The following is a 27,208-nucleotide window of genomic DNA, read 5'->3' as shown; positions in this document are numbered from 1 at the left end:
AGAACCATTTCTTGAGTCACTCTCTCTTCCTGTTCCCTGTTCTGCACCTGGCCCGTCATCTCTGCCGCTGTCCCCATGGGTCCCTGGGCCAGGCCGGTGTGTCTTTGTGAGGTGCCAGCTCAGGGGCCGTGCCGGGCACCAGTGCACACGGGCCCCTGCGTTTCATCAAGATTATCCACTGCCGCTTCTGCTCGCTGTCTACACCCTGTGCATTGTCCTGCCCTGTCCTTCCCAGCGTCCAACTGCCAGGGCTCCCAGGGACCCCAGACCCTGGGCCAGGATGTCCCGTGTCCCTTCTGAGGCCCAACTCCTTTTGCTCCCTCCCCAGCCTCACTGACTTTCTGCCCCTACCCCCCAGGCTTTATTCCCGCCTCAGCTCTCTGGGTCTCTGTGTCTATCGCTCCCTCTGCCTCCTCTGTTTGTCACAGGAATTTTATTTATTGCAAGATTGACATTATAACAATATCAAAGGATGTTTAAGACATGTATTTATTGGCTGTGGTGGGTCTTTGTTGCTTCGCGTGGGCTCTTCTCTCGTTGTGGTGCGCAGGCCTCTCAGCGGTGGCTTCTCTTGTTGCAGAGCACTGGCTCTTAGGGCGCACAGGCTTCAGTAGTTGTGGCTCGCGGGCTTAGCTGCTCTGCCACATGTGGGATCTTCCCAGACCAGGGACTGAACCAGCGTCCTCTGCTTTGCAACGTGGACTCTTAACCATTGAACCACGAGGGAGCTCTGTTACAGGATATTTTTAAAAGAGAACCATTCGCTCTTGGCTTGAGCATGGTGGTATGTTCCTGCGTCCATGGTCTCTCCGGTCCTGGCTGGTGACGGCCACTTCCAGTGTCACATGGGGAGCGAGGTCCTCGTCACCAGACAACGTCCATGCTGCCCAGATGCCGCAGAGTGAGGTACCCGCTGGCTACACCGCTGCGGCCTAGCACCTGTTTTAGCAAAAGGTAGGGAAGGACACCCACTGTCAGCCCTGGGTGGTGGGGGCAAGGGGTGCTGACTTCCTAGACACCCCCACCCTCATCTACTGGGAGTGCTGGGTCCTCAGAGGGGGCCCAGGCACCTCCAGCTCAGCACTCAGGAAGCCACAGGGGAAAGGAGTCAGTGCAGGAGGGCTCCGCCCAGGCCCCGGACACCATGTTTTCGAGGTGGGGGTGTCTCCCCAAGGCAGTGCCAGCTCCCTGGATGGCCCCAGCTCCTCCCATGCAGGCCTCAGTCACAGGCGAGGTCCAGCTGTGGGCACAGTCAGTCCACACACCACCCACTGAGGCAGGAGCTGGGCTCCTTCCAGCCCTTGGTCCTCACACCCACAGCCCGTCTCCCCTGCCTCCCCATCCCTCCTTTGCTCTGGAAGGACCCTTTTTCTGGCTGCTCCCCTGTGCTGGGCTGAGGGTGCCTAGGCTGCTCTGAGGATGCAGCCCTGAGTCAGCCCTCCTCCCCCACCACTAGGCCAAGCCATTCTCTGCCCCTGGAAGCCCCCCACCCCCACCACCAGCTGTGAACTTGGTTCAGACTGTTTCCTGCTCCTGTCCCTTGCGTGTTTGCAAGCAACTTGGGACCCAGGCTCCCGTGTGGGTCGGGGCTGCAGGGGGAGGCCCCAGGACAGCATTTCCAGGGAATTCATGTCAGCTTTTCTCAAGAGCACACCCGCCTCCTTCTCTACCCTCCGGGGGCTTTTCAAAAAGTCCGAGGGCATGCATCACTGGTGGGAATGTAAAATGGTGCAGCTGTGAAAAACAGGCTGGCAATTGTGCAAAAAAAACCTCTTAAAACAGAATTACCATATGATCCTGCAATTCTCCTGGGGATATTATCCCCAAGAGAACTGAAAGCAGAGGTTGGAGAAGATATTTGTACACTCACATTCACAGCAGCACTGTTCACAACTGCAAGAGATGGAAGCAACCGAGTGCTCACCAGTGGGTGAAGCATAGACAACTGTGCCTGTCCATGGGATGGAGCCGGTGTGCGACAGCTGTGCAGGCCAGGGCCCCAGAGGGCAGGCTCCACAGTTGGCTGAGCGAGGTGGGGGCTGCCCAGTCTGATTAACTCAAATACGGATGACAAGTGACTCATAGCCGGTTGTCTCAAATCAGGGAAATGGAAAAAACCAAGTGTTCAATAAATATTTTCCTCATAACCTTCATTAATTATGCTTCTACATGGCCTGGGAGGTGTTAATTGCCTTCTGTCCAGGCTCTGCTTACAGTGACAGGAGCACTGTCTGGGGGTGTCCTTGCCTTCTGGGTCTCACTCCTAAGCAGACTCCCCCCGGCTCTGGCAAACTGTGGTGAGTGATATGTGGTCAATGGTGGTGTTGGTATTGCTCTGGGTTTCAGAAACAGTGAGGCCTGAATGCGAGAAATGGGCCCTCATTTGTGGAAATTAGGTGGCACGTATGTGGGGCCTGGGCCCCCTGGGCCCCCTCAGCTGGGAGGGGCCTGGGAGGGAGCTGCCAACAGAAGAGAGGGGCACAGAGGAGGAGGGGGCATCGAGAACCCCACGTGAAGGCCTCTGACCTCTCCCTACGTGTCCTTCTATCCAGAGAACCCTGCCCCTGGTCTGAGGCCTCAGTGGGCCCCGAGCTGACTTGAGCAAGGAGAGGAGGGCACCCAGAAAAGACCAGGCTGTAGGGAGCAGGGCCGCTTACTGCTCACTGAGTCACCTGCCATCCCATCCTCCCCTGGGCTCCTCATCCCACACCCTGGGCCCAGCTCTGAGCTGTACCCATGCCCCCCCAGCCCGGCCCCAGCCCCCACCCTGGCACATGAACTGCCTCACTGTGCAAAGCCCTGGGGGTATGAAGTGTGGGCTGTGGGGACCCAGCCCAGGGGGCAGCTAGGTACTTCCAGTGAAGCTCCACCACCTCCTGCAGGTGAGGTTGCTCCCATGTCATGGAGACCCACCTGTCTGTCTTCTGACCCTGGGTGGGCTTTGGGCCAGCCTATGGGCAGCCGGCCCCACTCCTGTCCTTGGCACTGCTCTCCCAAGCAGGAAATGGATCCCGGCAGCTGCGGTCCTACAGGGCAGGAAGGCGGCCTCGGGGAGGGCTTTTCCCTGTCCTACGTGTTCTGTCTTGTTCAGGGCAACATAATAACCGAAGGATGGAAAACAGTGGAAATTTCAGCCTGCGGGCCCGTGGAGCAGAGTTCTTCCTAGGGTGACGGTCAAGGAGAGTGCTCGCTCTCGGGTCCCAGCTGCTGCCCCTGCACGAGCTCGCAGTGTCCACCCCAGACAGTGACCCCAGGCTGAGGGTCCCCCTCTTAAGGCACTTTCTCAGCTTCTCTTCTACCTCATAGGCAGTTGCCTGGATGTGGAAAAAAAGTGTTAATTGCACAGTTATGTCTGATTCTTTGCAACCCCACGGACTGTAGCCCACCAGACTCCTCTGTCCAGGGGATTCTCCAGGCAAGAGTACTGGAGTGGGTTGCCATTCCCTTCTTCAGGGGATCTTCCCGACCCAGGGATCGAACCTGGGTCTCCTGTATTGCAGGCAGATTCTTTACCATCTGAGCCACCAGGGAGGGAGATGGTTTATTATGATAACTGAGCTTGTGAAATGGGGATTTGCATTTACATTTTCTTCACCCTCACTTCTGGGGAGTAAAGTGAAAGGGGGGCCTCCCCACAATGGATTCTGGGAGCACACCCAGGGCTCCGCTGACCTGCGTGGAGTTGATTGGCTTCGGCTTCTGTTCAGGCCAACCTGCAACTCCCGGTGGCCACAGGGACTGGGGGACTTGGGGACACAGTCTGTGTCATCCCCACTCGTCCCTTGCTGACACTTGAGAGTGGGAACAGTATGGCCCCTCTGAACACTGGAGGGTGTGATGCCCACTTCCTCTGTCTTGAGGGAAGCCTCGCTCCATCCTTTCATGCAATTTCCGGCTTTATCTGGTCTTTCTGGTAAAACTGGCAAAGTGTGGTTTGAATGGACATTTCCCTTTTTGGATAGTGACTACTTAGATAATAACAAAGAACTTCCCGTAGAGATATCCAAATACAGAACTGCAGAAGTTGTCTAGAAGTGGGGAGGGTCTGTTCCCAGTACTTCTGGGGCTGAGCTCAGGTCAAAAGTACATCAGTCAGCATGGTTATGCTGCCATGACCAGCAGACCCAAGGTCTGGGAGCTCCATCCCAAGTGGCCTCGGAGGGGGCAGTGCAGGGGCCCAGGTGGTCAGGGAAGGAGGGGCAGGTGAACCTTGTACCTGCTGAGTCCTGAGGGTGCCCACCTGAACATCACTTTCCGGGAGGGCCTCCACCCCCATCCTACCCCATGCCCTGAGGGCAGAGCAGGATTCCCGGACACAGGCTCAGCCTGACACGTGACTTCCTTTCTGCTTGGGTCTGGTTCAGGGGTCATCTAGGGGGAGCTGGGCAGAGTTCAGGCACACAGAGCTGTCCACCCGCATGGCAAGTGGGAGAAGCCTTCACTGGCGTACCCTCCTGTCACTCCCAGATGCTCCCACCATGGGAGCAGGAGATGGGAACAGGAGTAGTGACCTCCTCAGCCCCTCTCCTGCCTTTGGCCCTGTCCTGGGTCTTTGCTCACCTGAACCACCTCCTCCATACTGTTCTGTACCCATCAGGGCCCCTAAAGTGTGGCCAGAGAGCACATGGTTTGAAAAGTAGCGGGTGGCCAGGCCTCCCAGCTTCCATAGACCTGGGGGTGCCCCGCGGTCCCCAGGCTGCCTCCGGCCCTGCCCCCAACCCCCTTGTTCTGCTGAGTCATGTCCTGGCTCCACTCTGGGCAGTTGTGACTTCTGGTCGGTCGGAAATGTTTCTGGTTGAGCTGCCAGTGGCTTCATGTCCTTCCTGCCCCCTGAGAGGAAAGTTTCAGTTCTGGAAAATAACCAGGCCAAAAAGGGAGGCAAGTTTCTGCCCTGCGGCAGTTTGAGAAAGAAATTTCCTGACTGCCTGGCTCCCGGCAACCTCTGATAGCACCCTCTCCTGACCCTCGGGCAGTGGGACCACTGTGTCACAGACTGTCCTTGTGGACATGAGCCAGTGTGTCAGAGAAGCTGCTCGGCCCTCTGTGACGGGTACAGGGCGAAGCTGTGAGTTCAGGCACATGGACTCTTTCCAGAAAGCACAAAGCCCTGCAACTGCCCGGACTGACTGAGAGTTGCACAGGAGCCAGGCCCTCCCCCACCTCCCAGGGTAAGCTCCTTTTCAAAGCACCTGGAAGTCAGGTAAACACCAAAAGTGGGTTCAGTTCAGTTCAGTTCAGTTCAGTCGCTCAGTCGTGTCCGACTCTTTGCGACCCCATGAATCGCAGCATGCCAGGCCTCCCTGTCCATCACCAACTCCCGGAGTTCACCCAGACTCACGTCCATTGAGTCAGTGATGCCATCCAGCCATCTCATCCTCTGTCGACCCCTTCTCCTCCTGCCCCCAATCCCTCCCAGCATCAGACTCATTTCCAATGAGTCAACTCTTCACATGAGGTGGCCAAAGTACTGGAGCTTCAGCTTTAGCATCATTCCTTCCAAAGAAATCTCAGGGCTGATCTCCTTTAGAATAGACTGGTTGGATCTCCTTGCAGTCCAAGGGACTCTCAAGAGTCTTCTCCAACACCACAATTCAAAAGCATCAATTCTTCGGTGCTCAGCTTTCTTCATAGTCCAACTCTCACATCCATACATGACCACAGGAAAAACCATAGCCTTGACTAGACGGACCTTTGTTGGCAAAGTAATGTCTCTGCTTTTTAATATGCTATCTAGGTTGGTCATAACTTTCCTTCCAAGGAGTAAGCGTCTTTTAATTTCATGGCTGCAGTCACCATCTGCAGTGATTTTGGAGCCCCCAAAAAAACAAAGTCTGACACTGTTTCCACTGTTTCCCCATCTATTTCCCATGAGTGATGGGACAGGATGCCATGATCTTCGTTTTCTGAATGTGGAGCTTTAAGCCAACTTTTTCACTCTCCGCTTTCACTTTCATCAAGAGGCTTTTTAGTTCCTCTTCACTTTCTGCCATAAGGGTGGTGTCATCTGCATATCTGAGGTTATTGATATTTCTCCCGGCAATCTTGATTCCAGCTTGTGCTTCCTCCAGCCCAGTGTTTCCCATGGTGTACTCTGCATGTAAGTTAAATAAGCAGGGTGACAATATACAGCCTTGACTTACTCCTTTTCCTATTTGGAACCAGTCTGTTGTTCCATGTCCAGTTCTAACTGTTGCTTCCTGACCTGCATATAGGTTTCTCAAGAGGCAGGTCAGGTGGTCTGGTATTCCCGTCTCTTTCAGAATTTTCCACAGTAGCAATTAAATCTTTAGAACAGAAAAAAAAAAAAAAAACCAACCAGCTTGTGTAAGGCTGGAAGTCCCCCAGGGTGGGGTCAGGTACAGATCTCTCTGAGTGCCTCCCTGCACCGCCCTGCTGGCACAAGTGATGCTATTCAGGTTCATAGACATCACTGATCTGAATATTCATGCCACCCTCTTCCTCTTCTCTGGTCGAAGAGGAAACGTGGCTCCTTGTCTCAGCTCCCTCTGTCTCTGACTGCGACATCTGTCCCCATGAGTGGGTGTCACTCCAGTACACAGAGGTGAGCCCCATCATCCCACGGAAACTCCTAAATGCTCCAGGGGGGAAGCCTTGGGAAGTTTTACACAGCACAGTAGGTCCGTCCAGGGAACCAAGGACAGACCTGACCAGCCTGACCCTAACCCTAGGCACGTTACAATATTGCCCCATCTGGGCTTCTCCGTGGTCCATGCCCACGAGGCTGGCACGTGGGCTGCGCCATGGGCCTCAGTCTGTCCATATGTGCAGTGGGGCAGTAAGTGGGGCTGTAGGAGAGCTCAGGGGACAAGACTACAAGCTGCCCAGAAGCGTGTGGCCTTGGGGTCACTGTCCCATCATGCACTAATATTTAAGAAGCATGGATCAAACCTTCTAAAGCAGCCATGGCTTCTGGCAACCTCATGGTGCTGGCAGCACCCAGCTCCTCCCAGGGAGGTGGCGAGTCTTGGCTACCGTGACATGTCCCTGAGCTGACCGAGAGTAGCACATGGCCAGCACCTTGCAGCTCTGGGGCCAGAGTCCTGGCCTCCTTGCCTCTGGTGTCTGCAGGATGGAGCTCCTCCCGGAGGCTTTTTCCTGTTCTGGCTTTCAGATGCGCCACGTCCCACGGTTCATGGCCCTTTCCCCACATTGCTCCCACCTCTGCTTCCATCGCACGTCTCCTCTGGCTCTGAGCCTCCAGCCTCACTGCTCTCAACCCCAGAGACTACCAGGCTCATCTCCCATCTCACAGCTCATACCCCTTTGCCAAGCAAGGTTCACAGATTTAGGGTTAGGATGAAGGTATTGTTAGGGACCACTCTCCGCCCACAAACCAGCATCTCAGCTGCTACTCAGGCACCCTCCCTCCCCAGGTCCCCTTGCTGTCCTTTCTCCTCTTTGTGCCTGCTCCAAGGGCTTTCAATCCCTTGGCCTGGGATCTGAGCTGGCATCTCTCTGCAGGGGTGGGGTTGGCCCCCCAGGTCACCCAGCTAGTGCCTGGTAACTGAGACTTTTCTGCTCTTGGTTCTATGCCGGCAGGGCATGCATCTGCTCCCGCCCCACCTTGCTTGTCCTTTAGAACACCGGTAACGTCATTCATCTCACGGCTGTTAACCCAGGTGGGCTACCTGAAGGTGGGGGCTGGAGACACTGCCTCTGATACCCAGTCCCAGCCACCTAGCACATTAAGCTGATTTTGTTACCTTTAAAAATTTAAACTGATACTTGTGCAGTTTTTGAAAGCTTTTAAGTATGTTTAAAACAACTGAGGTAAATGAGTGTCCTTTTTGACTATAGATCTTATGAAATTTAAGTATAAGCAATGATTTCTGGTAAGGATTTAGGTTCTGAACTTAGATGCACTGTAAGCATAAAACATCTGGGAACTTTGAAGACTCAGCAGAAAAAAAGGAAAGTAAAATACTTCATTAATAACCCCTGATGTTGATTATATGTTGAAATGATAATTTGGGGGCTATTTCAGGGTAAATCAAAGATTTATTAAAATTAATTTTAACTGTTTCATGTAATAATCTAGATGCACGAGTTTAACAAACAAAACCTGAAGGTTTAATGGGCCACCTAGTGGTGAGTGATGCTGGAGGCTGTGAGTCTCTGGGTGGCAGAAGAGTGTGCACTGTGTATGTCTGTGTGTGTGTGTGTGTCTATGTGTGTGTGTCTATGTGTGCGTCTATGCATGGCTCTGTGTGTGTCTATATGTCTCTGTGTGTCTTTGTGTGTCTCTGTGTGTGTGTCTCTGTGTCTCTGTGTGTGTGTCTCTGTGTGTCTGTGTGTGTATCTGTGTGTGTATTTATGTGTGTGTGTGTGTCTGTGTGTGTATCTATATGCGTCTCTGAGTGTCTATGCGTGTCTCTGTGTGTGTGTCTATGTGTAACTGTGTGTGTGTCTGTATCTACGTGTCTGTGTCTCTGTGTGTGTATCTATATGTGTCTGTGTGTGTTTACGGTTGTCTGTACATCTGTGTATGTCTGTGTGTGTGTGTCTATGTCTATGTGTATGTCTATGTTTGTGTGTCTCTGTGTGTGTGTGTGTCTACATCTATGTGTGTGTCTGTGTCTCTGTGTTTGTGTGTGCATCTACATGAGGTGGGTGTGGTGCTGGACACAGTGCTGACTACACAGTGGTGTGAAGCCCATGGTCTCTGCCACAGAGGGGTCAGTCTGGGCCTCAGTCCCCAGCACAGTGGGCATAGTGGATGTCCCACTGACCCCTCCTTTGCAGAGGGGGCTCAGCTTACCAGCTAGGGCCCAGGGGAGAGGCTGGTCTCCACCCAGAAACAAGGCCCTGCCCTGGGCTCCCAGAAGGGTGTTCCAACCAGGAGCTTCCTCTCCCTCTTGCCGTTGGCTGGACCATGCAGAGGCTCTTGGGGCCTGGGGGGTGTCCTGGACCCCACTCACCACCTGTCAGAGGAGGCGGGTCCTGGAGGGCTTAGGCAGGAGGGCCAATCTGGGTGACAAATGATCCCCCTGCAAGGCAGCAGACTTCTCCTGGGGTGTTTCCAGCAATGGGCATTTCCAGAGAGAGCTCTGCTTTGCTGGTTACTAACTGCTCACGGGCAGTGGCCTCCTCACCCTTCCATCAAAGTCACCTCCTGGGGTACCGTGTCCCAGACTCATTCAGCCTCCACCCCACCCCATGCTCAGGAAGTGGATGTCACGTGGTGGATACCTGCCATCAGCAGCTGCAGTGGAGACATCTGACAGGTAGTGACTCTTTCTTTGGGAAGCTCTCCAGTCTTTGAGGGGCCATGAGTTCTCCAGGCAGGCCAGGGGACAGTGGGCTGGAGGCCCACAGCAGGGCCAGTGGGGAGTCGACCTGAGCCTGGCCCACCAAACTCTTGGGCTCCTGGGTGGCTGTGGGGCTGGTGGTGAGATTGACCCAGGTAGGGGTAGGAGTCTGGTGGCCCTGGTGGTGAATGTGTGTGTCGGGGGAGGTACATGGCAGCCTGATCCACTGGGCACCAGTAGGGAACCTGCACACCCAGAGTTCTGTGTTCATGGTGTTCTGGTCAGGGCCAGAACTGAGAAAGCCAGCACAGCCAGCCTGAGATGAGAAGCAGGGAGCCCAGTGGTGAGCAGGGTGGGGCTGTGGAACCCTCTAGAGCTGGGCCACAGTGAGGGGTCCCTGATGGGACATGGGTCCTCCAGCCCTGGGTCTGCCGAGCTGGCTGTGGCTTTGTCCCAGCGACGCTGTCCCGTGTCCCCTGAGGCCCTCCCGCCTTGTGAAAGCTGGGAGGTGGTGGCAGCCTTCTCCAGCCGTTGTGGGTGAGCAACAGCACTAGAAGACAGATGTGAAGCAGGGCGGTCTGACACCCACTCTCCTGGCACCTCCCTTGGGCAGCAGGTGCAGTGAAAACCCTGTGGGCACGGAGGGTGGCTGCTTACCGGTCACACAGAGCTGGATGCCGCCATGGTCTCCACCCCTCACCTGTGTTTCCTACTTGTTCTTCCTCTGTGTTTTGATAGAACCCTTGGGCAGCGCCTCCCTGGGATGCATGTCTGAGAAGGTGATGACGCCCAGAAGGTGATAAGTCAGCCGGCTGCTTCGGGACCTTGGAGCCACCAGGAACACAGGCAGGCTGGCAGAGGTGCCCGGTCACCACCCTCTCCTGCCCTTTTGGGCCCCTAAAAAGCTGCGGCTGTGCAAGAAACCTGCCCTTGGAGGAAGGGCTCCACGCGGAAGGAACAGGTAGACAGGAGGGACAGGAACTGGCTCCTCCATGCTCTGAGCTCAGAGCACATCAGCAGCCCTGGGCCCCCGGGCCCTGGGTCTGCCCAGCTACCCCAACTCCAGCAGCCACAGGACAGCGGGTATCTTTGCCAGTGTCTGCAGGCAGGAGGGGAGGGACGTCTGGCCGGCTGCCGGTCCTGCTGAGTGAGAACCTTGGGTGCGTGAGGGACTCAGCTTTCCCAGGAGGGAGGGGAGTGAATCAGCTTCATGGAGGAAGGTGACCTTGCTGGTGACTTTAGGAGCACTGCCTCTGAGCCAGATTCTCGCTCTTGGCTGTGTGTCCAGGCAGGTGTGGTTCTTCCATGCCTGGTAGTCCCCGTCTTCGTTACAGCAGAAAAGGAAGTTACAGGATCCCCCAGCAGGCTTGCTTCTCCCATCCCTGTGTATCCGGGCACCTGAGGCCTCAGGTGTCCCCTCGGATCATCTTGGGAGGGGGTGTCCTTGACCATGTCCTCTGGACTCAGCTGCCGAGTGAGCCGATCTGAGCCTTGCCTCAAATCATCAAGGCCTCGGCTCCTCCAGGCCTGGGCTCGACGTCCCCCTAAACAGAAAGCAGAGGGTGCCACTGGCCCTGGGTTGTTTCTGCCTTTTGGTGATGCTGTTATGAAGAACTCTGTGAACATCTCCTCAAGATCCTACCTTTATTCCTTCCGGTAAATACCCAGAGGCAGAGATGCTGGGTCAGACAACAATTCTAGGCTCACTTTCTTGAGAGGCTGTGTCCTCTTTTCTAGCTTCCTGTCTTTTACTTCAGTGGAGTCATTCAGTGTGTGTGGCTGGCTTCTTTCATGTAGATTATATTTGCAAGACTCATCCTGGTTGTCTCATTCAGTGGTAGCCTCTTTCTTTGTGTTGTTGTGTTGTGTGCCATTGTACGAACATGCAACAGTTTATCCAATAAACAGCACTTAGAGTGACTTCCCTGGTGATCCAGTGACCGGGACTCAGAGGTCCCAGGGCACGCCACCCAGGTTTGATCGCTGGTCGGGGACTAGATCCCACATGCCACAGCTAAGGTCCTGCATGCCGCAACTAGGATCCAGAGCAGCCAAATATATAAATAAAAATATCTTTTTAAAATGGCACATAGACACTGGGCTGTCTCCAGCTTGGGGCTGTCGTGAATGGTACTGCCTGGGCAGTCTGTGCAGAGCTGATGGGTTCAGGGTATGCGTGAGCCTTAACTGGATTTCTGTAAGTTTAGCCAAGCAAAATTCCAGTGGAAAGGAGTTGTGTCATGCTTAAATACCTGACGTACCTTAACACACCTGACAATAGCCACACACACTTACCAGATACTTTCGAAGAGGAGTCTAACCCTGTGACAACCTCTCTGCAGGGCAGACAGGCTCATCCCCCCCACCCCGATGTTACAGGTCAAGATAAAGCCTTGAGGTTAAGCAGCTTGCCCGGCTGCCACTGCTGGTGAGCGGAGAGCTGGAATGCAGGTCCTGTTTCCCACGGTCCGCCTTTATTCACCTCTGAAAGGCAGGCACTGATTTTTCCTCTCCACCACTCACGTTACCTTTTAAAAATTCTGTTTTAATTGCAAGGAAAATATTATGACAGTGGGCCTGCCCCGGCCGCCCTGCCGCTTCCTCTTCTGTTATTACAGTAATCGACTCACTGAATCGGTTGAGAGGAGGGGCCCGTCTTCCTCGTCTGTGTTTGCCGGTCTCGTTCAAGTACGTGCCTCTTTGCATTATGATTCCAGATAATTCAATTGGAAGTGATTTATAGAACAAAATCGATGGGAACGGAAAGCTGATTAGTCAGCAGTGGAGCTAGGAAACCCATCGTCTTGTCATTTCTCCTGGTTGGTGGTGAGAAAGTTCCCGACAGTTGCTTGGTCACCTGAGAGCAGTGACCAGGGTCAAGGTGCCCTTGACCATCTATTTATTTACTCATTCCTTTCCTATAAGACAGTGCGCACATGTTGCCACCCAGATTTCTCAGCCCCTTCACTCCACTTCACAGTGTACAATGGATACCATTCCATGCCCGTAAATATTCTTCTACAGCTTTCTTGGTGGCTACCTCCTGTTCCACCATAATTTACCTAACTTACACGGACTGTTTCCAGCTTTGGGGATTATGTAGGATGACTATCCTTGCATGAAAATCTTCTGGCAGAAACTTATTTCCTACGGACATATTTCCATGAATTTTACTGGGATTTTGGTCTGTCTTTGCACTTTTCAAAAACGACACACCCATTTCTACTCCTCCTGGCAGAGCATCAGTTCAGTTCAGTTCAGTTCAGTCACTCAGTCATGTCCAACTCTTAGCGACCCCATGAATTACAGCACACCAGGCCTCCCTGTCCATCACCAACTCCTGGAGTTTACCCAAACTCATGTCTATCGAGTCGGTGATGCCATCCAGCCATCTCATCCTCTGTCATCCCCTTCTCCTCCTGCCCCCAATCCCTCCCAGCATCAGGGTCTTTTTCAATGAGTCAACTCTTCACATGAGGTGGCCAAAGTACTGGAGTTTCAGCTTTAGCATCAGTCCTTCCAATGAACACCAAGGGCTGACCTCCTTTAGAATAGACTGGTTGGATCTCCTTGCAGTTCAAGGGACTCTCCAACACCACAGTTCAAAACCATCAATTCTTTGGTGCTCAGTTTTCTTCACAGTCCAACTCTCACATCCATACATGACCACTGGAAAAACCATAGCCTTGACTAGACAGACCTTTGTTGGCAAAGTAATGTCTCTGCTTTTTAATATGCTGTCTAGGTTGGTCATAACTTTCCTTCCAAGGAGTAAGCGTCTTTTAATTTCATGGCTGCAGTCACCACCTGCAGTGATTTTGGAGCCCCCAAAAATAAAGTCTGACACTGTTTCCACTGTTTCCCCATCTATCTCCCATGAAGTGATGGGACCGGATGCCATGATCTTCGTTTTCTGAATGTGGAGCTTTAAGCCAACTTTTTCACTCTCCACTTTCGCTTTCATCAAGAGGCTTTTGAGTTCCTCTTCACTTTCTGCCATAAGGGTGGTGTCATCTGCATATCTGAGGTTATTGATATTTCTCCCAGCAATCTTGATTCCAGCTTGTTCTTCTCCCAGCCCAGCATTTCCCATGGTGTACTCTGCATGTAAGTTAAATAAGCAGGGTGACAATATACAGCCTTGACGTACTCCTTTTCCTATTTGGAACTAGTCTGGCAGAGCATAAGAATGCCTTTTCTCTGTCCTTTGGCCAGAATTGGCTTGACAATGTAAATCATCATTTGCCAGTTTGGCAGAAGATGAATTGAATGTCATTGGCTCTTTCACTGTGTATCTTTGATTCGGGCAAAGTCAGGCATTTGACGTGAGTTTCTCGGTGTAGTTGGTGAAATGCCTGTTCAAGTCTTCTGCCCATTTTCTGTGGATGTGCCAGTGCTCCAATACTTCAGCTACATTTTCAGAACACTGTTGACTGTCCATCTGTAACATGGATTGAAACACTTATTCTTGGTTTGCCATTTGCTTTTAATTTTGGTTTATGGTATCTCTAACCATACAGGCATTTTAAATTTTCACAAGGTCAAATACATCAGTCTTTTCCTCAGTGGTGCTTGTTTCATCATCCCAGAATAATAAAATGATTCATCTGTGTGCCCACTACTTTATCTGTCTGGCAGACTGGGGTATGTGGTGACTCAAGGCTTCTAAACGATGCTTCAAGTACTTTACTTACATAATTAGCTGAGGGTCTTGCATTAGTGACCAGAAATTGCAGACAGAATATAATTATATGGTTTTTAAATGGGCTGAAGTTGATAGATCTTCATCAACCCCCATGAATACAAAGTTTTCCTGGTGGGTGGACTTGGAAAGGGTTGTCTTCCGTTAATTCATCATCTTTCATCTTCTGGGTGGTGACCCCTGAGGTCAGGGTCAGTTTCAGAACCACTGCTGACCCCAGCAAGTGCAAACAAGGTCTCAGAGAGGGGAGCCTGTGAAAGCCATGGAAACATAGGAACAGGGTCCTGCAGATACAGCCTGTGTGGGTATGGTTGGGCTCCTTGGGAGATGTGAACACTTGAGTTGCTTCTGCTATGTCTGGAGGTGCGAGGCACGGGGCACAGTTGGTGCTGGGTGGGTCTCAGATGGACCTGTCTGAGGTCACCCTTGTGCCCGACAGGCCTGCCTGGGAGAACGCCATTGTTTCTAATGCCGGGTGACATAGGGAAGAATCAACTTGTGGAATTTCATAAATCAAGACTATTTTCATTCCAGGGATTGAAAATTGATCACGGTCTAAGCCATCACGTGTCAAGCAGATCCGGGAGGCCCGGCTCCCTCAAGCTCTCTCTCTGCCAGAGAGCCCCGCGCGTCAGCAGTTTTCCCGGAAAGCAAGCGTTTTATGTTTAGCATCCTTGCAGCCGATGACTGTAATGTTGCCGCCTGGCCAGACAGGGGATGCGGAGGGCGGGCGCTCCACTCCTAAAACTCCTGGTCCTTGGATGACCCCTCGGGGGGAAAGCTGAGGCCTCTGGGCTGGAAGCCGCTCAGCCCTCCGGCCCCTCCAGCTGCCCTCACCCGTATTTCTTCCTTCATTTGGCACGGGCTTGTGGCTCCACTGGACATACCTGGAGGAGGAGATTTTTAAAATGGCTTATGCTCCTAATATGGAGAAGGGCGGGTTTCCCAGGTGGCTCAGTGGGTAAAGAACCCATCTGCAATGCAGGAGCCATAGGAGATGTGGGTTGGAGATGTGGGTTTGATCCTTGGGTTGGGAAGGTCCCCTGGAGGAGGGCATGGCTACCCACTCAAGCATTCTTGCCTGGAGAATCCCATGGACAGAGGAGCCTGGTGTGCTACAGTCCATGGGGTCGCCGAGAGTCAGAGTGACTGAAGCAACTGAGCATGCATGCACATTGCTAGTCACCTCGGATGCTATTTAAAGAGGAAATCACATAACCTAAAATTAGCCTGCCCTTGGTGGACACACAGTGGCCCTCACACTCCTCCGTGTGTGGCCATCGAGCTGGAATGAGCTGGGGTTCCAGCTGGCCCACAGCTCAGAGAATCTGCTCGTGACAGGTGTGTAATTGAGAGGTTCCCCAGACCAAAGCCTCCATCACCCACAGTGGGGGACACACCTGGGTCCGCAATTAACGCACGGGGATTTTTGACATTTGAAGCTGTAACAAATATTCTTTATCTGCCTGTCATCCATCTGTCTGGGTTCTAAATTGTCAGAAAGTGGGAGCTGACAGCCAGGTTCCTTGGATGGGGCCTGCGGAGGGATGGTGAGCTTCAGGAGTACGAGTCTCTGGGACATGTCACCAAAGTGTAAGGAGAAGGATGCTGTTGGGGGGTTGTGAGGTGCACACTGCCCGGCCCTGGGGGATGTTTGCCCATAGTCCCACATCTCTGCAACCCTGGAGGCAGCCAGGGCTGTGTTGGGGCCTGGCCAGCCAGTTGAGTAAAACAGCTAATGAATAACACCAGTTAAATCTGGGCCTCTCTCAGCTCCGAGAGTGCTCCGTTGGCCCCCAGCCCAGCGCTTCCCGGCGCAGGGTCAGTGCGTGGGTCCTCGGAGAGCAGCGGGCAGGAAGTGCTGGCATCATTGGCTGGGAGTGTGGTCCATTTAGCTGAGCTGCTATTTTTACCCTTTGTTCTCCAGCAAGGGGTTTTTCTTCATCAGAAACCACCCCCCGCCCCCCACCTATCTGTCTCTCCAACCAGCAGCATCTTTCTCTCCTTTTGGAATCTCAGATACTGCCGCCTACCTGGGCAAAAGTCAAGCAGCTTGGTCCTCACAGGAAGAGGAGGGTGTCACCCACAAGCACTCTATTCCTTGTTAATGAAATTGTGCCCAACAGGCATGAGCGGCAATTTGAATGTTATAAAGCTGCTCAAACAGGTGTGAGGGAGAACTTTCGGAGGGGACTTCCCCTGCAGTTCCCAAGGGTGAAAAATTTAAATGTTCCAGGCTGCCCAGTCCAACTGTGCATCAGGCCACAGAGTGATTCAGAGAAGCATTTTGACAAATACAGGCCATGTGATTCCCAATGGCCAGTCTCCAACGGCGGCCTGTTCACCTGGACAGCGGCCACCGATGCTGGGTCCCCAGCCTGGGGCTTGATCCTGACACTGCTGTGAGCCATCCCTCAATTGGCCCCTGGAGGACGGGTGGGCTGCAGGGCACCCTCCTCCCACATCCCTGGTGTGGGCAGCTTTGGCAGAGAATGGCTGGCCGTCTCTGAGAAGCCAGCTCTCACAGGAGGGGCAGGGGCAGATGGCACCACGCCCCAAAAGGGGTCCCAGATGGGGGCTTGATGGGAGTTGCTGGAGGGCTGGGGCTGAGGGCTGGCCCGAGTGGCCCCACCTTCCCACTCAGGGCCCCTCCTACTTGGCCTCTGCCCCTCCCACCTGGCCATGCTGCTGCTGCCACAGGCACGGCTCCACAGCTCGAGGGGAGCGAGCACAGTGGGAGGGGGTGTAGAGGCCTTGTCCTCAGACCCCAGCAGGGCTGAGACCCCTGCCTGTCTTCACCCCTCCCAGCCCAGCTGATGGAGTGGTCTCAGCACAGAGCGTCCCTGAACTAACTTGTTCAGGGGCTGCTTTAACCAAAGGTCATTAAGCTGTCATGGCCCACATGTCTCACGTCCCCCTTCTTGCCCGTGACCGCGGGGCTGGGTGTGTGTGTGATACGCCTGCTTCCCATTTCCTTCTTCCCGCTGAGTCACTGCTGTTCGGCCAGATCGCCCCCGCCACCAGCTCTGAGCTCATCGGCTCTGCCACCAATTATTCACCCCCTGGAGCTGGTGTGTGGGGCGGGAAATTTGGGTCTGACTAGGTCTCTGCCGTCCCAAGCAGCCAGAGTGGCCCAGAGAATGGGAGGTAGGGGCCAGAATGGGCTCCAGCCCTCTGCTCCTAACTCCATGTGTGGCCTGGTGGTCCCCAGCTCAGACTGAGTCCAGCCCCGCCCTCCTTTCCCCATGGTGGAGGGGGGAGGGTGGGCAGCTGGTGCTGGTGATGAAGATGTTGGTCGGACTTTGATGCAGAAAAGGAATATGTTGCATCAAGCTGGCTTGACCCAGCTTCTGGCCGCACTCTGCCTCCCCCACCAGGCACAGGGCAGCTCAGGCCTGGTCCTCACTGCTCCCTGAGTTGTACTGAGCACCGAGCCAGCCACACACTGCAGGGCTAAGTCCATTTTGTTGTTGCGATTGTTCAGTTGCTAGGTTGTGTCCGATTCTTTGAGACCCCATGGACAGCAGCACTCCAGGCTTTCCTGTCCCTCATTATATCCTGGAGTTTGCTCAAGCTCATGTCCATTGAGTCAGTGATGCCATCCAACCATCTCATCCTCAGTCACCCCCTTCTCCTCCTACCCTCCAATTTCCCAGCATCAGGGTCTTTTCCAATGAGTCAGCTCTTCGCATCAGGCAGCCCAGATATTGGAGTTTCAGTCTCAGCTGACATTCACTTACTTATGACGTATTTATTACTCTTGCTTCATTTGATTTCTCAGTATCTGTTGAGGATTTCTGCATGTCCTGGACTGAGTGTACATCCTCCTAAAATTCCCCCAAATGCATGTGTTAAAGCCTTGCCTCCAATGTGATGGTGTTTGAAGCCAGGGCTGTGGGAGGCAGTTACGGTTACATTAGGTCATGAGGATTTGGCCCTCGTGGCAGGATTAGTGGTCCATAAGGTGAGTACTCTGTCTGCATGCACACCAAAAGCAGGCCCTGTGAGGACCCAGCAGGAAGGGAGCTGTCCACCAGCCAGAGAGGGAGCCAAGAACCAAACTGTGCTGGCCCTGATCTTGGACTCCCAGCCTCCAGACCCCTGAGAAAGTGAATTTCTGTAGTGTAAACTACCTAGTATGTGGTATTTTGCTGCAGCAGTCTGAGCTGGCTAAAGTAGCCTTGATGTTCATCAGGCCTGGCCTCCCTTGAGGCTGTCCAGGCGAGGCCCAGCACACCCTCCAATAACCAGGCCTGACCAGCACCAAGGCTGACATAGCCAGAGCCCCCAGCAACTGTGGGCATGTTGACATGAGCAAAGCACCCCCCACAGCCAATCCTTCCTTCCCGAGGCCACAGGGGGCTCATGGAGAACGGTGTCCCCAGCTAGATGCAGCTGATCTATGTCCCAGACCAGCCACTTGTCCTGACATGTTTCCCCTATTGGTGGTTGGAGGCTCATTGTCCTTGTTGCACGGAGGTGACTTCAGGGGCTCATCTCCATCAGATTTGGGCACTGGGAGCCATCAGGGCAGGGTTTTGTCCTACTGTGTGCTGGGACTCCACCTGTGGGGGCCTCAGTACTTTTTCCTGAACAATGGGCCTGCAACATCTGCCCTCTGGTCATGGCAAATATGGCTCCGGGTGGATGTCCATGGAAGACCCTTCCTCACCCTTGATGGAAGAGGATGCAGGAGGTGGGTAATGGCTTGCTTGGGTCCTGGCATAGCTAGCCCCCACACTCCTAGAAGCTTGTGTGACCCGAGCCTCACACAAGGAAGCGGAGGAGGGGAACCACAGCAACGTGGGCACATGGCCGAAGTGACAGCACCACACTGACCCTGGGGACCAGCTTGCTATCTGTCCATCTGGACTTGGGCAGGTGAGTCCCACAGTCTCTTGACCAGGGAGCTTTAAGCCAATAACTTACTGAAAACAGTGTAAGTGTTAGTTGCTCAGTCATGTCCGACTCTTTGCAAACCCATGGACTGTAGCCCACCAGGCTCCTCTGTGCTTGGAATTCTCCAGGCAAGAATACTGGAGTGGGTAGCCATTTTCTTCTCCAGGGGATCTTCCCAACCCAGGTATCGAAACCAGGTCTCCTGCATTGCAGGTAGATTCTTTACTGTCTGAGCCACCAAGGACTTTGTGTTTATTGAGCACTTACTGCACACACTGTATCCCCCAACTTCTCTCTCACACTCCCCATCCCAGCCTCCCCTCTTTCCTTCCCTTCCTGGGGCTGCAGGACTCAGGCTTCCTCTCCCCGCTGTCCACACTCCCAGTGACCTCAGCCAGTTCCAAGGCTTCAAGGTCACCCAGATATCGATGACCCCAAATTGACACCCACATTCCAGACCTTTGCCCTGACCTTGTGTTGACCCTGGATTCCTGCTCTTCAGTGGGAGGTCCAGCAGGAGTCCCGAGCCCCGTGTGGCTAGGCAGTGCCCTCCTGCAAGCCTCTCCCTGGTGAGGCCAAGCATCAGCTCAGGCACAAATTGGGGACAGGGTGGGGAGCCCTCCATACCTCTGCTTCCCCACTGTTCTCTCCACGGGTGTGGGGATGACCCGGAACCCACTGCCAACCCTCGTCCTGCCTGCCCTTCACTGGCTGCTTGGAGCAGCCTTGCCCGCCTCCTGTCTCAGCCAGCCTGCTGAATTATTCACCTGGCACGAGGCTGTGTTCTCCTGGACCACATCCCATCCCTCTGGTGTTCTCTTAAGTCATCTCTGGCTCCAGCCCGGAGCCTCCATCCATGCTGTTAATGGACCTGCAGCGGAGGCGCCTCCCCCGTGGCTGGCACAGCCTGGCCCGCCCCTCCCTTTCCTGCAGCCCATCTCTGTGACCTGGCCCCGCACTGGCCCGAGCCCTTGCTCGGCTGCCTGCCTGGCACATTCACCATGCCAGGCCCAGCACTGCAAACACAGGCTCCAACCAGTCACTGAGCCCCACTCTTCACCATCAACCAGGCAAGGACTTGGGACAAAAATGGGCTCCAAGTCTCCCAGGGCTGGGACTGCGCATTTTCACCTGTTGTCTCTGAAAGTTCTTCCCAGGGGCAGAGGAAGGGTGGCGGCTGTGGGTGTGCTTTGGGTTGTGCTTGTGTGTACACACACGCATGAATGTGTGTATGACATGTTCACACGTGTCATGTGTGCAACACTTTGTATTCAACACAACTTCCATTGTGCTCTGACCTCTGTGCACATGCGTGCATACTTGCACACATGCACACATGTGCAAAGGCCCTGGCCATGCAGGATTTGGAGTTTAGGGCCTGTGTGCCCAGGGACTGGTCAGCCTGAGCACCCCAGATTTGGTTTCAGGGCTTAGCACTGCCATTTCCTGCTGGTTTGACCAGAATCACCCCCCAATATCTGGGTCCCTGTAAGACTTTCACACCAGCTCTGCTGAGATAAGGGCCCCATGCACCTGCAGGCCTGTGTCAGCCCTGTCTAATCCGGTAGGCAAGGAGATGTGCAGATGGATAGATGGATAAATGGATGGATAGGGAATGCCCAAGACATGGAAGCAATGTAAGGGTCTATTAATGGATGAATGGATAAAGAAGATATGGTACACGCACAAAGGAATATTACTCAGCCATAAAAAGAATGAAACCCTGCCATTTGTGACAACACAGATGGACCCTGAAGGTATTACACTAAGTGAAATACGTCAGACAGAGAAAGACAAATGCCATATGATTTCACTCACATGTGGAATCTAAAAATGCAAATTGAAACAAAAGCAAACTGATAGATACAGGGAGCAGATTACCAGCAGGGAGGGCTTTAGGGGTGGGTTGCAGCTGGCCTTGTGGGGGTGACCACTGTGTAGTGTATACTGATGTTGAGCCCTAGCACCGTGTACCTGAAACTTATATAATATTAATAGTAAAAGGCCAGGCAGAATGGTAGGAAGTTGGTTATTCATGTCCCAGATGAAAAAGGAAACCTTGTCTCGCACAAACTGCTGCCTGAGAAGCCATCACTCTTGACAATTGCAGCACTTTCTGCCCCAGCAGAAAACCATGTAAAATTCTGCCTTTGTGTGGTGTACAAACCTGACCTCAGCCTGCTGCCAACCCAGGCGTCACTGTCCCAGAGAACACAGACCTTGGTGTGGGGCCAGCATGGCCTGGCGGCTGCTCTCCTTGGTGCTGAAAGCAAGCTCACAAAGGGAGGTGGGGGGCTGTGGATGGTCCCGGGGCCACCTTGGACAGCTTTGGCTTCTGCCACCCACAGAGAACATCTGTGGCCTGAGTGAACAGTGCGCGGGGCAGGTGGAGAGCCTCCAGGAGAGAGGCCCCATCCCCAAGAGGCTGGTGGTAGACACCCAGTGTCCCACACTCAGGTCCTTCACTTGGGGCAACATCAGGGTCCTCGGTAGAACTGAGCCCCAAGGCTCAAGGCAGTCACCCCTCATCAGCTTTCCCTCATGGCCTCTCCTCCTCCTGCTCTCTCCTCCCAGCTCCTTGAGGCTTTGCTTGCATCACCTCCATACAGACTATGTACCTACTCCAAACCTCTGTCCAGTGCCTGCTTCAGGGACCCAGACAAAGATGCCAGTGTTCCCCACTGTGGCAGCCTAACCAGGGGCTGGCTCTGGGCAGTGTGTCCACCAAGTGTTCCTTGAGAGGGGGTCCCACTTCTGCCCGCCAGTCTCCCAGTCCTGGGATGAAGTTTACTGGAAGCTGCTCTTCCTACAATGGGTCCCAAGGACCGTCGGTCCCATAGTCGCTACATTAGCTGTGTGGTCAGAGCCTCAGCTCATGGTGTCCCAGAGATGGGCTGCAGGCTGGCAGGAGGGGCCATTTGACATTGGTGCCATGTGCTCCCAGGTGAACTCACTCAGGAAACCCTCCTCTCTACTGACACTTGTCCACCCCCATCCCGGAACCAGTGCTTCCAGGCAGCTTTCCACTCAGGGAGGCACTCATCAGATACTCTCTTGGAGCGGCTTTCTTTAGCGAGTATAAGCAGCATGAAGCCACCAAATTAGGTTTCCACACTCGCCCTCAGGAACACATAGTTCACACATCTGTGGAATCCTGGAGCGGCAGTGATGCGTCATCCACTTGTGCTCCTGTAGCCTCAAGGCAGCACCCAGGCAGCCCAGGAAGTGTCGGCTGCAGGGTGAGCCCTGGGGGGTGTCCAGTCTTGCTTGGGTGGCAGCCCCAGGGCGGGATCCCTGAAGTGCTTCCAGCCTTGGGCGCCTCTCCCTGTGGGTCTGGGTCTAAGCGCTTTCCCTCCGCAGTGTGCCCCAATGCATTGCTTCTCAGTCATCATCATGCTTTACAGATGAAACTGAGGCCCAGATGCAGCAACTTGCCCGGGTCACACAGGCCCTCAGTCCCTAGGCTCCAACCCATTCAGCTGTGGAAAAGTCCGGCTGATCTGGGCTGAGGAGTGTGGCTAGCAGGAAGGACACATGGCTCTGGGCAGGGCCATCTGCTGCCACCTTGGGCTAGGAATATTCTGGATGTCTTCTGGCCACGTGCACTGCTCCTAGACATGCCCACAGCCGACTCTGATGGGAGAGCCAGCTGCCTTGTCTGTGTGGTGACCTGTCACCTACAGGGGATGTGTGTGAGTGGCCTGTGTGTTTTGGGCACATGGTCTGTGTTTGTACAGCAGTGTCACACCTGACTGTAGGGCAGGTGGACCTTGCATTGCAGGTTGGGTCTGAGGGGGGTTCTGCTCACATGTTATGTGTTCAGCTCAGCCATGTGTGTCCAGGTGAGGGCGGGGCATGTGGGGTGAATTCACCGTGACTGCAAGCCCTGGAGTTGGTGTGGCTGCGACCTGCAGAAGCATGTTGCTGGTACTCAGAACACGGGTGCACACCTATCCCTATTCCCAGAGGGCACTCAAGGCCCAGGTGGCCAGCAGGCCTGGGGACAACTTGGGAGAAGTCACCTGCTCAGAACTCCTACCCATCATGTGGGTCTCATGATTCACATCTCTTCCCCCAGGAAGTCCTCCCTGATAACTCACCCAAAGCAGGTAAGGAGTGACTGCCTTGACCCCTCCCACCCCATGCGCCCTGCCTCTACTGGTCTCTGTTGAGCACAGCACAGAATCTTCTCAGGTGTTTCCTGAGTGGGTTAGGATGAAGATGAGCACAGAGCTCACAGGCCTGTAGGCTCCCTGGAGCCAGAAGCCATGAATCCTTCCGAGACTCTTGCCACTGCATCACAGGCCTCCTTTGGGAGAGCGGGTGGAAGATGTGACTTAATCCCAGAAATACCAGGCCTCCCCGCCTTCTGGCAGTGGGGTTGGGAAGACCCCCATCACACTGGGGAGGGAGGAGGTGACTTCACAGCTTCATCGGCTGGGCCTTGGTGCCCAATTCTTTGGTCAAACACCAGTTCAGGTGCTTAAATCAGACAACTTCAAGGAAAATTGTGATGTGGGTGGTACCTGTCCAAGCAGCTGAACAAAGATTGACATCTCCCCTCAAGGCATCCCCATCAGTGTGCACACGGAGTGGGGGACTTCAGCGGGAGATGCTAGCGCGGGCGTCCAGCCTGGCAGTGGCCCCACTGGTCGGGGGAGGGCACAGTTGACTGGTTTTGCTGTTTGTCCATTTCCCCCTCAGACCAGAGAGGCAGTGACAAGCCCCTCTCGGCAGCAAGGGGTTGTCTGCTGTCACCTAGCACACACATACCCAGGTTCCTGGACGAATATATTCCGAGCAGCCTGAGTCTATGGGTCTCAGTCACGGAAACTCACATGTAACAGTTAGGCTGGGCTGCAGACTCAGGGACAGGGTGGGGGTGCGGGGAGTGCTAAGTGCTTTCTTTCTAAACAGCTTGACGGGAGGAGCAAATAGAAGTGAAGTGAGAGACCTACAGGCCCTCGTGAAGTCCTCCCAGAGGAGGGGGCAGTGGGGAGGGGGTGAGTCAAACTGGGAGTCCTCTGCCCTGTTGGGGGCTTTGCAAAGAAGGGTACTGTGCATGGGGAGGAGGGCAGCTGCTCAAACCTGGTTTCTTAGGACCTGGGGTCCTCACCGCCCTGCTCTCTGAATGTTGTGTTCCGAAGCTTTCCAATGCTCGTTTTTGAGTGAAAGCAGCCATTGCCGCTGGTTTAACACCCAGACGGTGAGAAAAATGCCAGTTGCCCCTCTCGCCCCAGCCCCTTGCCTCTCCCCCAAGTTGTCCGCAGAGCAGTTTCTCCAAAGCCTTAGGAACAACTTCTTGATCAAACTCGCTTTAAAGCAAACCCCTCTCGCAACAGGACCATACAGCCTCTAGGGACCGCAGGTTCCCTGATGTGGGGTTTGGTGCTCGAAGACCCCCACAATCTATGCGGCTGCTACTGGGGCCTTGGTGTGGCTGCACCAAGACTCCAGATTCGTTCACCAGGTTCCCATTGCTGTGCAAGCCTGCAGGGCCTCCCCAACCTGGAGCTCCTCCCTCAAGGCCAAGATCAGGCAGGAACACACAGAAAAGGAGGGCAGGCCTGGGAAGGGTGGCTGCCCTCGAGAGGCACCCACAGGCCTCTGGGTCCAGGGTCCACTAGGGGCCAGGCTTTCTTGCCTGTTCGCCTGACTCTCCCCACCAGGAGCTGAGCAAAGTCTTCCCTTTGACCCTTGGGTGGTCATGAGGGTGCACGGCTGGCCCAGGACACTGACGTTGGGACATGTGGTCACTTGGCTGCGATCACCCAGCAGGCCCCGTGCCAGGCTGCTGGGGTGCTGCCCCCAGCCAGGTCACACCGTCTCTGCACCTTTGCTTCTCCTAGAAGGCCTCCTGCTCCTGAACCCATGGGCACTAAAGACCCCAATGCCCCCTGCCAACCGCAAACCCCATCTGCTCAATCCCCATTCCCTGCTTGGTTGCTGACCCATGTGGGGAGATGCTGTCCAAGAGGGACCTTGCCAGCCAGGCCTGTGTCCCCAAGTTGTCAGCATGACTTGAGGCTCAGGGAAGCCCTACGGTAGCACAGCCAGCCCTGGGGGGACAGACACTGCCTGGGAGCCTTCCCTGGCCCCCTGCTGGAGGCAAACCCCACTTTCTGGCAGGGATGAGAGCTAGCCTCCAAGAGGAACTCACAGTTCACTAGAAGCCCCATCCTACGTCCTCCCATCATCCCCTGTCCTTGATGACCACCCCTCCCACAGAGAGCACTGGGAAGTGGGCCCCACTGGGATCTCCCCGCGATGCCGAGGGTCTGCTCTGCTCAGGAGAGGCCTCTTCCGGGGTAAGTTGCCAAAAGGGCACAAAAGCAAGATCCACACCTTTATTCACTGTGACAGCTCCGTTCCGAGTCACGCACCCCAAGGAGCCAGCCCTCAAAAAGCCGAGGACAAGAGCCCGTGTGGGTAGGTGTGGAGCAGCCGAGGGTCCCAGTGTATCTGGGAGACCCCACAGGCCCCTATAAGGGACAGGCTTGCTATGCTCGGGGGCCCTCCAGATAATCATCCTGGAACCATCATTATTACATGGGGGAGAGAGACAGAGAGAAAGAAAGTGAAAAAAGCAGCAGAGAGAAAGCAGGGGAGGGGCTGCAGGACTGTGCTGGGGAAGGGGCCTGTCTACAAGGCTCAGGGTGCCACCTCTCCAACTGTTGGATGGGAGGAGGGGCACCTAGCGGCTTTGCTCTGTGGTTCTGGAAACTTCTGCCTGTATTTGAAGCCCAGTTCAGGTGTTCCATGGGCTGTGACCTTGGATGAGGCCCTTAACTTGCCAGAATGTCCTTTCCAATCTTTAAAATAGGGCTAATAACAGTGATCTGGGTGAAAGTGCCCCCATGAAGAGGGACTGGGAACCCAGAGGCAGGAGGGCTCCTGGCACCAGCCTCCGTGGGGTTCGCCAAACATCAGCTGCCAAACATCATTCCCTCCCGGCCCTGCAAAAGGGACAAGGGGCAGAGCACTGACTTGTTTTTATTTTATTTTTAAAACAAGCCTCCCCCAGCAGGAGGTCCCTCCTCAAGGCCAAGTGGAGCTTCAGGGGTGAAGAGACCCACCCGGGCCTGCTGACATGAGGAGAACAGCTGAGACTGGAGCCAGGCTGGCCCGGAGCCCACACACTTGACCCCCATGGGCCTACCCCGGCAGCACAGAGCTCCAGCCAACAGTTGGGAATAACTGACCAACCGGTAAAGACCCCCACCTGCCACTGCAGGAGACCTAAGAGATGCAGGTTCCATCCCTCGGTGGGGAAGATCCCCTGGAGGAGGGCATGGCAACCCACTCCAGTATTCTTGCATGGAGAATCCCATGGACAGAGGAGCCTGGTGGGCTATACTCCATGGGGTCACAAAAGAGTCAGACATGAATGAGGCGACTTAGCACATACACACAAGCAACTGGTCAGCTGAGGGACACACCTGACGATGCCCTTGGCCTCCCTCCTGGACACACCTGGGGAGGGACCCATGTCACCATGCCATTTGGTGCCACTTTTTCTGCACTTCCCTCTGGCAGGGTGGGGTATAGTCAGGCAATGTGCCCACTGCTCTCCGCTGCCCTTTGGCTAGGCTCTGGTCCCCCGAAGCTGTATGGTCCTCATCCCAGGGTGGACATCGTGGGGAGGGCTTGAGTAAGCAGCATAGACTAGCCACAGAAGTGGTTATTAGCATGTCGTTATTAATTATTGATAGATCAATACAATTAATACAGTGCCTCATGAATAATTCGTGTGTTGGCACTAGGTCCGTTGAGGGTATAGTAGAAGCTTGGCAGGCCTGTTTTCAGGCTAGGGAGTCCCCAAATATAGTGAGTCTCTGTGTTAACACCCTCATTCTGAGTTGCGCCTGGAACCATTAGCGAGCAAGCATTTTAATTAAGTTGCTGAGACTCAGATTAATGGCTCTCGTCTTCCAGCTCAAGGGTTCTTCCTTTGGCATCAGTACCTGGGGCTCAGAGACACACAGAGGGGAGGGCACGGGGTGGGGCTGGGCGCCTGCAAGCCCAGCTCCCCAGGATGCACCCATGGGCATCCCCACATGTCTCCTGCCCACCAGCCTAGGGCTCGCCTTGGGGCAGGCGGTGAGCTTGGCAGGGAGCTGTCCACAGGCAAGTTCTGAAAATGCTCTCCACTGGTTTCTCTACTGTTTAAGGAAGCACTATGCCCAAATCCCCATGCCTGATCCACTGGCCTGCTTGGGCAGGTTTTCCTCACGTGAAGAAGGCAAATTACTACCCAAGGTCCCTCCATGAACCACTGGCCAGTCCTGGAACTTTCTGTCCCCCAGCCTTCCTCTGTGCTCTGTCCAATCCCCCAATA

General features: G+C 54.4%; 2 long non-coding RNA genes across 3 annotated transcripts in view; both read right to left on the bottom strand.

The window, feature by feature from the left end:
* Positions 1-471: 471 nt before the first annotated feature.
* Positions 472-7,490, bottom strand: LOC147360579 (uncharacterized). 2 transcript variants are annotated; one of them, XR_015139265.1, is made up of 2 exons: positions 2,914-7,490; positions 472-939 (listed from the first exon to the last, which is right to left on the bottom strand). It is a non-coding gene; the product is annotated as an uncharacterized LOC147360579 (long non-coding RNA). The 2 variants fall into 2 exon arrangements; XR_015139266.1 differs by lacking the exon at positions 2,914-7,490 and adding an exon at positions 1,871-2,005.
* A 4,303-nt stretch (positions 7,491-11,793) lies between these two features.
* The window catches only part of LOC147360578 (uncharacterized), a 31,239-nt gene continuing 15,824 nt past the window's right edge, over positions 11,794-27,208 (bottom strand). The window contains exon 2 of the long non-coding RNA XR_015139264.1: positions 11,794-14,858. This is a non-coding gene — a long non-coding RNA (uncharacterized LOC147360578). The remainder of the gene's footprint in view (positions 14,859-27,208) is intronic.

This window comes from Bos grunniens, chromosome 13 (genome assembly GCF_055505025.1).
Source record: "Bos grunniens cultivar Pamir isolate PY7600 chromosome 13, Bosgru_T2T1.0, whole genome shotgun sequence".
NCBI lineage: Eukaryota > Metazoa > Chordata > Mammalia > Artiodactyla > Bovidae > Bos > Bos grunniens.
This window is presented reverse-complemented; position numbering and strand designations above follow the sequence as displayed.